We start from the raw sequence: 10,606 nt of genomic DNA, 5'->3' as shown, positions 1-10,606 counted from the left end.
TTAACAAGTGAACTGAAAGTGAAAAACAGACCAACATTAAGGCATGTTTAGATAAAAACACAATACAGAATTGTCAGACAAATATGTAGGGTAATTTAAGATCCAGTGTTAGTACCACAGATAACAATGGTTTGGAAGAAGAAAAGAAATTTCATGCCATCGGTTTATCCAGTCATGCAGGATCAAAGTCTCCCCATGCAACTAGTTCTGTAATGAGCATAATGAGGCAAGACTTTAAAGGTATGTATGCTATATCACCTGGCACAAAGACTTGGCTACAGCAGTGGAGTCTGCATACTCTTTTCTCTGCAGCTTCACAGCTTCCAAAGCTAGAACACCCTGTGGAAAAAAAAAGGAAACTTTTCCAGTTCTGCCGAGCAGGCAGGCTGCACGCACGGGGTGCGGCAGTGGCACAGCAGCCTCTTGGCTCCAGACCTGGGGCAAGACAGCTGTCTCTGTGTTTGTACCCCAAGTTAATTGTGTTCCTGGGACGCAGGGGCAGCGGGATCCCGGCTGCCGGGAGCGGGAGTGACTCGGTGCCACCACACAGTCAGAGCGCCTGGTGTCGCAGGGCAGGGAAAGCAGCAGGCATCCTTGCCCCACGCCCGACCCACACTGTGAGGTTTGCGTTCTGGCCATGACCAAGGCCACCGCACAGCGCACAGGTGACACGTGTCCTTGTCCTTAGCCAACAGGCAGTGACAGAGGCACGAAACAGCCCCAGGTGCGGGCTGGTGTTTGACAGCTGCCCTGCTGGATCCTGGCCCTGCAACACGTGCAGCGATGTGCTGGGGGCAGGGGAGCGGTCTGCAGATCTGCAGAACCCCTTACTGCAGCAAGGACATCCCTAAGGCAGTACAGATGTTGTATATTTCTGATTTCAGCATACAGTGGTATGCTGAAATTATATTATAAATTATTAATTATAAACATCAGGGAAGACAGAATAATACAATAAAACGTGAATATAAACACCTAAAAATGGATTTCAATGGGAAAGTGAGTGCTCCTTACTTGGAATATGGCCCACTCCAGTAGCACTGGGGGATGGCCATTAAGCATCATTCACTCATCTTCATTGTCTGCCTGAGTTCTGCTGTAAATGCAAATCATGCTAATAAGCTAAGTGATCCAGCAATGCAGTACCACAGGACTGGGCTAGGATGGATTGTTGTTGTTGTTTTCATTATAATTTAATTTTACTGGATAGCATGGGTTTTCTTTCTCAATGTGACAAATACTGATAGGAATGCAGATGCAGTGCTGCAAACGTGTCAAAGATCGCTTTTCTACTGCTCATATTCTTAACACACAAGTTTCAAGCAAACACATCTACAAGTTAGGTCATCTTTTCTCCCCTCCCTCCTCAAGGCTGTGCTATGCAGCCCTGGCAGCTTCTGGGCAGAGCCACCATTGTACTCAGAAAGTGGTGTCTAGAGCTGAGACAGTGCCTTTTAAGGAGACACTGGAGAGACACATGGACAATGCTCCTTTCATGGCATGTACTGAATTTAAATCTGACATGACCAAACCCTTCAAAGTCCCTGCCACGTACTGACGGTACATCCAGCCACACGACAGGGGACAGTTGCTTTTGGCCTAAATAGGGCACACAAATAGTCACAAGGCAGGATTTGTTGTTGTCCCCCCTCCATCCCGCAGGGAGGTACGCTGTTGTGTGATGTTAGCCCATGCCCATCCACCACGTTCTGGGGCAAGGGGAGGAGCCGCCTGGGCACTTGCTTGCCCTGACAGTTCTGTCAGCAGTCTGAGGCGCTGCTGTGGTTTGAGGGAAGTGTGCGGGAAGGAGCCAGGTGGAGGCCAGACCCGAGCACCCCCACACCACACCATGACATGCACGTGCTGCAGCTTTGTTAGACCTCCAAGAACCTGATCTCAGAGGGGGCCTCTCTGTTGCTCCGTCCTCAGCAGACCCTGAAAAATGCAGAGGCTGCAGGTGACAATATTGTAAGGAAGAAAGAAATGTGTCTGTTGGAAAAGGTAGTAAAGGGGGAGGAACAGGGGAGGACCACCTCCGCTGCAAGAGAAGCTAGAGAAAGCATGTGGCTGGATTTTTTTGTGAGAGAACAGCTGAAGTCTCATTTGGGTTATGGACTTCTTTGCCAAAGATCTATTTTAAACGTAAGGTTTGCCTATGACTTTTTCTTTCCCTGAGACAATTCATTATTTTGGCCCAGCTTCATCTAGTACTGCTTGTATGTAAAGCAATCCTTCATACAGACAGGTCATAAATGTCAGGAAAGAGTTTATAATAGAAATTTGGAGACCAGCCTAAATGCCCTTTGCTGGGAACTGCTCTGTGGCACTGCATGCACCCAGCCCTTTGTAAGAAACCTGGTGCATTAAAACTCTTGTTTATGGAAGACACACCTGGTTTGGCTTTGAGTGGCATCTGGGTCATCAGCAGAGCTGTTGATCAGGACAAACTACTGCTTCTAATGCCATTAAGCAGAAGAGAAGACTTCAGCATGGCAGCACTGTGTATTTAAGCACTGGGACATCTGCTTTTTCAAGGAACAAGTTATTTTAATTATGGAAGTATTCATAATGTTATAGGAGCTATAAAAAAGAAAATACATGTCAGTGGTATAACTTTCAAACAACCTTGTATTGTTGCTGACATGTGAGTATCTGTACAATCAAGCTGGCACTTTCACACTTTACCATCAGAGTTTTGGTTTGGTTTGGTTTTAGTTGTTTTTTTTTCCCTTTAGTATACATGTAGTATCAAATCAAAATGTTTTAGGCAATTTAATGAAACAGGTTTTGGGTGGCCTACTGTTGTCAAAATCACTCTCCATCATGTTTTCAGAGTCTTGTTAATTTGCTGATCTAGGATTTAAAAGCTTGGAAGTCTGCATCCCGGTCTGCTACAGACCACACGTAGCAGGAGGGCCATAATCCCTTCAGCCCTGGGTGGTACACAGCCCACCAGAGGGAACCTCCCTCACATCGTATTTGCAGCACTTCGTTTACCATTGCGATACAAATAATAGGTGCTGTGGTGTGAGAGGAGCCTGTCAATGCTGTTGAACTCTTCGTGGCTGTGTGTCAGTATCTGCTGAACTGCCGCGGGGAGCACGACTGACAGAAGCGGCCTGGTTACCCGGCACGGGACCAGGCTGCAGTGGCACACCGAGTCCCCCCACCGCTTCTGGTGGCACGGCTGTCTGGTGGTCGATGTGATGTGACCAAACAGAGTGTGTCCAGCTGCAAGGGGACAGAAACAGCCATACTTTCCCTTTCTGGGATGTGATGGAGGAGTCCTCCAGAACCGCTGGCCGCTAGCAGAGCTGCTGTGCTGCCCCGCTCCTCACTGCCGAAGGCTGCAGGCAAACCACAACCTGCCTGCGCCTGGCAGGCAACGGGAGCAGATAAGTCAAACTAAAAGGCAGTTCAGCTTGATAAACCGGATAAGTTTCTGTACTTGCAGGTTTGTGACAGCTAAACATTATGATAACAGCTTACTGGCAGAATGGCAAAAAAATGATATTTTCTTCAGCTGTTCAAAACTCCCAGGGCCGACACAGAGCCTGGACTCTGGCATGCCACCTGCCTTGCAAAAAGCCTGTGATGCTGCGCTTTGTTGCTCAGGGGTGATGAAGGGCACAATATGGTCATGTTTTGCTGTTCTCTTCCCTGTAAGCCAGCCTCAGGCCTGTGAGAAACAAGCATTTTGCCAGTTTCGCCTGCCAACAAGAACAGGTGGTTGCACAGCTTCCTCTAAAAGGTGCAAAAAGCCACACAGCCAAGGAAGCACACAGGGAGTAAATAAAATTATGTGGGGACAAACTCAAGGGCAGAAGCATCCCAGGTGAACGGTTTTGCCATCAGCACAATACAGCCCGAGGGCCTCATTACTGAAGGCACAAACAAGGCAAATCCAAACACGGGAAATGCATTTCAGTGGGGCACAAGCTGCAGCATGGGCAGAACATGATCTCTCTCATCTGTGATCAGTTGTGGCAGCATTTACTGCTTTGTTTTGGCAAAGTGGACTTAAACACAAGTGCCAACATATGGAAACAGTTCTCCGAGGTGCCAGTTTGAGGCATCTGCATCATATGCTAAGAATAGGTCCTACCTTCTCCCACCCTGTCCCATAAGCTTTTCACACAATGCTCTTTCCTCTCCCTCCTGCTTTACCATGTTTTTCCTGCTTCTTACGAGTTCTGCTTTCAAATACAGAGACTTAGAATTAACTCTGTCAAAATTGTTAAATACTCTGCACATAAATTTTAAGAGTGAGATGAACCACATCGAATGTCCGTTCCTCTGGCCCAGCAGTCCGCAGGCTCGCTGTGTTAGATTCCCCATCTCCACACGCCAGTTGTTCTCCCGCTCTATCGGATGCAAGTGTAGATGAGTGGGGTATGTTACTGTACATTCAGAAGAGCTTTTCTTTCAGTTTCAAATCATTTTTTCTGTCTAACCCAATTAGGATAAAATTCCTTAATTCTGCTTTTTTATTATGTAGACATTTATCAGTATGATACCCCTAGTTTACCCCAGACGCTGGGTCCAAAAGTTCTGCTAAATTTCTCTGTAAGCGGAATTTGGGTGACAGCCATCTCTCTGCCAGGATGTAAAACATCACATGCTCTCATTCTGCCTGCTGGTTTTCCAGCTGCAGAGAACTCCCTGAATTTTTGGTTAGATAGGTGTCCTGGTTTTGGCTGGGATAAAGTTAGTTTTCTTCTTAGTAGCTGGTACAACGCTGTTTTGGATTTAGCATGAGAATAATGTTGATAAAAAATAGACGGTTTAGTTGTTGCTAAGTAGTGCTTGTTCTAAATTGAGGACCTTCCAGTGTCCCATGCTCTGCGCGCGAGGAGGGGCACAAGGAGCTGGGAGGGAGCAGAGCCAGGACAGCTGGCCTGACCTAGCCAAAGGGATGTTCCATAGCACAGAACATCATGCTCAGTGTATAACCTGGGGGAACATTCAGAGTGATACCGTTTGTCTTGCTAAGTAACCTACACATGTGGTGGAGCCCGGCTGTCCTGAAGCCGGCTGAAGACCTGCCTGCCCATGGGAAGTGAATGAATTCCTTGTTTTGCTTCACTCGCACATGTGGCTTTTGCTTTACCTGTTAAACTGTCTTCTTCTCAGCGCACGAGTTTTCTCACTTTTACCTTTTGGATTCTCCCACTGATCCCACCCAGGGGCAGTGAGCGAGCGGCTGTGTGGGGCTCAATTGACAGCCGAGGTTAAGCCATGGCGATGGGACATCAGGCTCTGTAGCTGGTCTGCTCAGGTGCAGAGAAGCCTTTTTGCCTTTGCAGCTGTGGAGATTTATAATGAATTGTTTTTCCAATGTTTTTTCTTCCCAGAAGATTCCTTTAAAGCGTTATGACAGACAAGTGAGTGAGATACCTCCCCTGCTTTAATCCCACTCCGGTGGGGCTGGAACATTTGTCAGACAGACATGTCCTGCATGACAAAGCAATCTGTAGCTAATGTGCAACCACACCAGAAACACAGGAGTAACACGATGGCTCTTTAAGCCCAGATGTAACAACATTAGTGAAATAATAATAAGCTGAATGAGGACAAAAGGATGGCACAAGATGTCTTAGCTTCATACCCGTTGTCTCCATGTAAACACACGATCAAACTCTGATACTTGATAACACGGTTTGTTTCAGTAAGTGGCAGGCTCCAAGGAGAGCAAGTGGGCTCTACAGCATAAACATCCTGAAGAAGCGAGTGTCCTTCCCTTTCCCAATACAGGGACTAGTTGTTGTTGGTAACCATGTCACTTATTACTAAAATAACAGCAGCACCGTACTAACGTTATTATCAACAATTCTTTCTCCTTCCCATGCCCCCATGTTTGCTAGTGATCAAAACTACTTTTTATTTTCTTTTTTAGAAAAGGAAGACCCAACACAGTTTTACCCCTTGCTAGCACATTAAGGGTTTTGCTGGTTAGAGCACAGTGGGGCTTATAAAGTTGTGAGGTATCTCTTAGCATGGAAAAGCCCTATGAACTTAAACAAGCCTTTGTTTTAAATTAGGGAAGATGAAACATGCACAAATATCAACTGCCACTCATTTTAGATACATAGAATTAGAAAACTGATCATAAAATCAATGCCAAGAATAAAAGGAAATAAATAAAACAAATGCAAATATTTAAGGTCCTACATTCTCACATAAGTAATTAAAGTGCTCTGGTGTTCAAAATTGATGATCATCCAGTCCATCCTTAAATTCAAAGGGACCACATATTATTTATCTATGATTTAAATATTTTTCTTATTTATTTCTTTCAAATAAACAGGAGAAGTATAATCTCGCTGTGGACAGCAGATTTGCTCAGGAGTGAAATGTAATACCAATTGCAGAACTGAATAATTTTTTTTAGATAAATAAACATAATAGCTAACAACAAAAAAAATCTTTTAAAATGTATCAGTGCTAATCACAGGAAAAAAAATAATCTAGATGTTAGTATTTCCAGAAGAATGGGAAAGGAATTGATACTACAGAATCTTTGTGATCCTTATTGCATTATGATGTGATTCTTTTTAAAACGCCCTATGGAGTCACCTGTCTGTAAAGCCAAACATTTTGCTCTCCTTGTTGAAGTCCTCCTGTTGGAGCTTGTTTGGAGTTCTGAAGCTCACCCAGGCAGAAAGTAGGATACTTTCTGATCAGACCTTTTGCTCCAGAGCACGGAAATGTCACGCTTGGCTTTGCTGAGCACGTGAATAACCAGCCACAACAGTCAGGAATCGTTGCTGCTTCATAAAGAAAACATGAATGATTCGCATTTACAACATGTGGGCAAATACCACAGTTACACGCCAAAAGCCCAAATACCTAGGAAGCGGCTGCTGCTGATGGCAGGCTAAGTAAGTTTAGTGCTGGCTGCAAATCAGTGATATAAACCAGTCCAAATACAGTCTGTTTATAATTTCAGACACGCTCGAAGTGCTGGTTGGAATTTCTTTTTTGAAATTTGCCTAGCAGACGAGGCCCAAGAGTCAGGAAGTGGCAAAGCTGTTGTTCTCAGCCCGGGAAGCTACAGAAAAAAAATAGTTGCTGAGTCAGACAGCAATTCCCCCGCGGGCTCTGGCTGTAGCCCAGCCTTTAGAAGACCTGCCAACTCACCTACGGGTAAAATCAAAGCTTTAAAAAAGCCTATAAAGCTCACGAAGAGGGAATTTGATTTTTGGGATAGCTTTTTGATATTTTAAATTAGATCTGTGGCAAAGAAGTCTCTGGGATCTTGGAAAATCGGTATGCACCATTAGTGTAGTATCTTTCCAACCTCGGCCACCGCTGACCCAGCCAAGAGCAGTGAGCTGCTCGGCTGAATGCTGCTGTACCTGCTCCTGTTACCATGGAAATGGACACTGGCAAAAGTAGGATAAGAGCTTTAAAGTAATTACCATTATAATTAGCACTTTCACCTTTCTGGAGATTGGGACCCCAAAGCCCCCAGTAGTGAAACTGCCCAATTCAGACTCATCAATACAACAATTACTGTCCAAAGAGGCATGAATTAACGTGATCAATGTGGGAATGACACACGAAAGGAAGGCATTGTTGGAGCCAGGAAAGAGTGGGTTCCTGTGGCTGCCTTTGGTTATTACTAATAAGAAACTCTCCTCCTTTGCTATGAGTCACTGTTCCAGTTTCACCCTTAATTAATTCAGAGTCAAGAGAAAGGGCACCAATGTGAAGAGAAGCTCCCAGTGATGGATGGCTCAATAAAGTTTGCAGAAGAGGGGGAGGGGAAAGAAATCATTATAGTAACAAATCGAGGTAATAGAGAGGAAGAAACCTCAACAGACATGCTGTACTGGGAATTTAAGGACCAGTACTTTTCTTACTGCGCTACAACACACACCATGAATCTTTCATCCAGGCAGCAAGTGCATCAGTTAGTACACCGTGATCTGCATCAGTTTTTACGGCATTGCAAAAGCCATCAAAGGTCTCTCAGCTTTGCCAGAAACATCTCCTTTAACTGCAGAGGAGTTGGAAGGGAATTCTGGTTTCTGATTCATAATTTCGCACTTCTTTGCTAAAAACACAACAGCCTGTTTGTATTCAGGTTGAATGCAGAACTCACCTTCAGTGATCAGTGAAGCGGCTGCTTGCGTAATTATTACTGCTTCTAACAACACTAACATTTGGTTGCATATAGCCTGAAAGGATTTTTGCCTACAGTTATTTAGCAGGAAGAGATGTATATTCAGAAGAAACTGGTGAATGCTTGGAAGAAACTTAGGGCAAGAGAGTAGGTAAATTTTGTAGTAGATTTCTGGGTTTACCAGTGGATTTTGACAATCTCTAAACACATATTGCAGTTTTGGAAAGCTTGATGCTAATTACCTCTGTTCATCTCATACTAGTCTTTCAGGGCTTCATGAGACTGTGGGCTGCCTACAGGCAGGGGCTAGGCAATAGAGCCAAGCTCCAGGCAGAAACATCCAAAATGAAGCTGTGTGCCTAAGGTCATCTTTTGTGCAAGTCCTACTTGCTAGTGCGTTCATCCCCCCCTCAGCCTGTTCCCTTTGGAGTGTCTTGTTACCTAAGTGCTGTTACACAGCCCAGCCACGGCAAAGCACAACAAATAAAACCTCTTCAATGCCTCCCACCCCCATCAAAAGATAGCAAGATTCAACAGCACTAGATATCTTTCACAGAATCAAGAATGGTTGCACTTGGAAGAAACCTCTGGAGAACATCTAGTCCAACCTCATGCTAAAGCAGGCTCTCCTACAGCAGGTTGTAGAGAACTATGTCCAGGTGGCTTTTGAGTATCTCCAGAGAGCTTTTCTCACTGTTCACTAAATACTGGGTGGGGTGGGGTTGGTGTTTGCTTTAAGCTATGTATTGTTGTACAGCTGTTTCTTATGCATTTGGATTTTCAGGACCCTTTAAGAAGACCTGTCATGGTAATCTTTTACTTAGTGCAGGAACTTTTCTTAAAAGACAGTGAAATTCAAAGCTGCTGTTATTCTTCATGGAAATGCTGCTGAGATGAAACATTATATCATCCAGATGCATTTGTCATAGTCTGTCTGTCTACCTACCACTGTTAAGTGTTTTCAAATGAGTGTGAGGGCTAGGCTAAATTCTTCCATTAAGGGCAAAACATCACTGCGGGCGGAAGAGTTCTCTGCTTTCACCACGATGACATAGACCTAACTGGCTGGACAGCTTCCTTCCAATAGAGCTCTTATTCACACATATGAGACACATGCATTTTATTATGGCTCGTTTCAGAGGAGACTGAGGGATTTTCTCACAAAGAAAGGTAGGTGAGGGCAAGAGTCATGAAGGTCAACCAGGTGGAGAGTGCTGGAGTGAACTGTCATGCCTTGTGGCCCCAGAAGGAGGTACTGTGACTGCTAGGCACTGTGTTTTGCTCCAACAGTCAGTTTGGACAATTTCCAAAGTAACGCTATCTGCTCCAGATGCTCCAAGAAGCTTCCAAGATTTCTGGGCTCCCTAGCTGCTCCCCTGAGCCCTCCTGAATAGCTCTCGTTCCCCAGAAAAACAGGACAGGCAAAGCCCTCAGTGACAGCTTTACTCTATTCAAACTCTACCACCAAATTTCTTCACTACCTACCTTAAAAAAGTTAACCACATACAGAAATCCTACTGAAGCTTGCATTAATCAAGTAACTGTCTTTAGCAGTAAGAGGACCACAGCTGATACAACCATGATGTGTTTCGTAGCCTCGCAGAGCTACACCAGACTGTGTTCCAAGGAAAGCATCCAAAAGAGGTAAGAGGTGCTATAATTAAGATACCTAAGGTTAGGAGGTGCATAATTACGTTCAACCATAATTACACCCGGTGGTGACCATGCTTTAAGATACAGACTTCAATTACATGACCGCCTCCTTTCTTCTTTTCTCTATGGGATCCTCGCCTGTGTCAGGACCATCTCCCTGGCACAGCACTGCAGGACTGCCCAAATTGCCATTAAACATGCTGCTTAGGACACTGGAAAGTGCAGTAGCATTTGCATTGCACACTGTCCAGGACAATCAGCCTTTGTGTGAAGTTAGACTTGTGACAGAGATGTCTGAAGCATGCAAATCCTGAGCTCACAACTTAAAATATTCTTATTAAATATTATTATTAAAATAAAAACCATGCAGATTTGCAAAAATCTACAGATTTGCATGTCTGGCTTGCATGTTATTAAAGCCTGTATTTATAAATCTCTGCTGATAATGCAGCATCTTTATGAGCTGCTTTCTTAACTGTAGAAGTCTACTTACCACAACTGAACTTTTTCATTTGAAAGGCCTTATCCAGCTTTTATTTCTGTGGTAAAATTGTTATTGACTAAAATGGGAGCACGATCCTGTCTCTGGTACTTGCTACCCTGCCCTGCTCCTGACAAAGTATTGTTCAGTTCAGCCAAACCAACAGGAAAAACTCTGCAACAGTCATTTTTCTATTCATAGTGCAAATGTATGCACATAGCTTGACAGACTGAAAGGCTATTACTCTTGCTTACTCTGAAAAAGTGAGCTGGTGTTCCAGATATACCTGGCAAAACTTTGTGCACATGCTGGAAAGCAGAATGGAGCACTCACTCATCTTTCAG

Source organism: Falco punctatus (assembly GCF_963210335.1).
Source record: "Falco punctatus genome assembly, chromosome: Z".
Classification (NCBI taxonomy): domain Eukaryota; kingdom Metazoa; phylum Chordata; class Aves; order Falconiformes; family Falconidae; genus Falco; species Falco punctatus.
The sequence above is the reverse complement of the archived record's forward strand: the minus strand, read 5'-3'. Positions refer to the sequence as shown.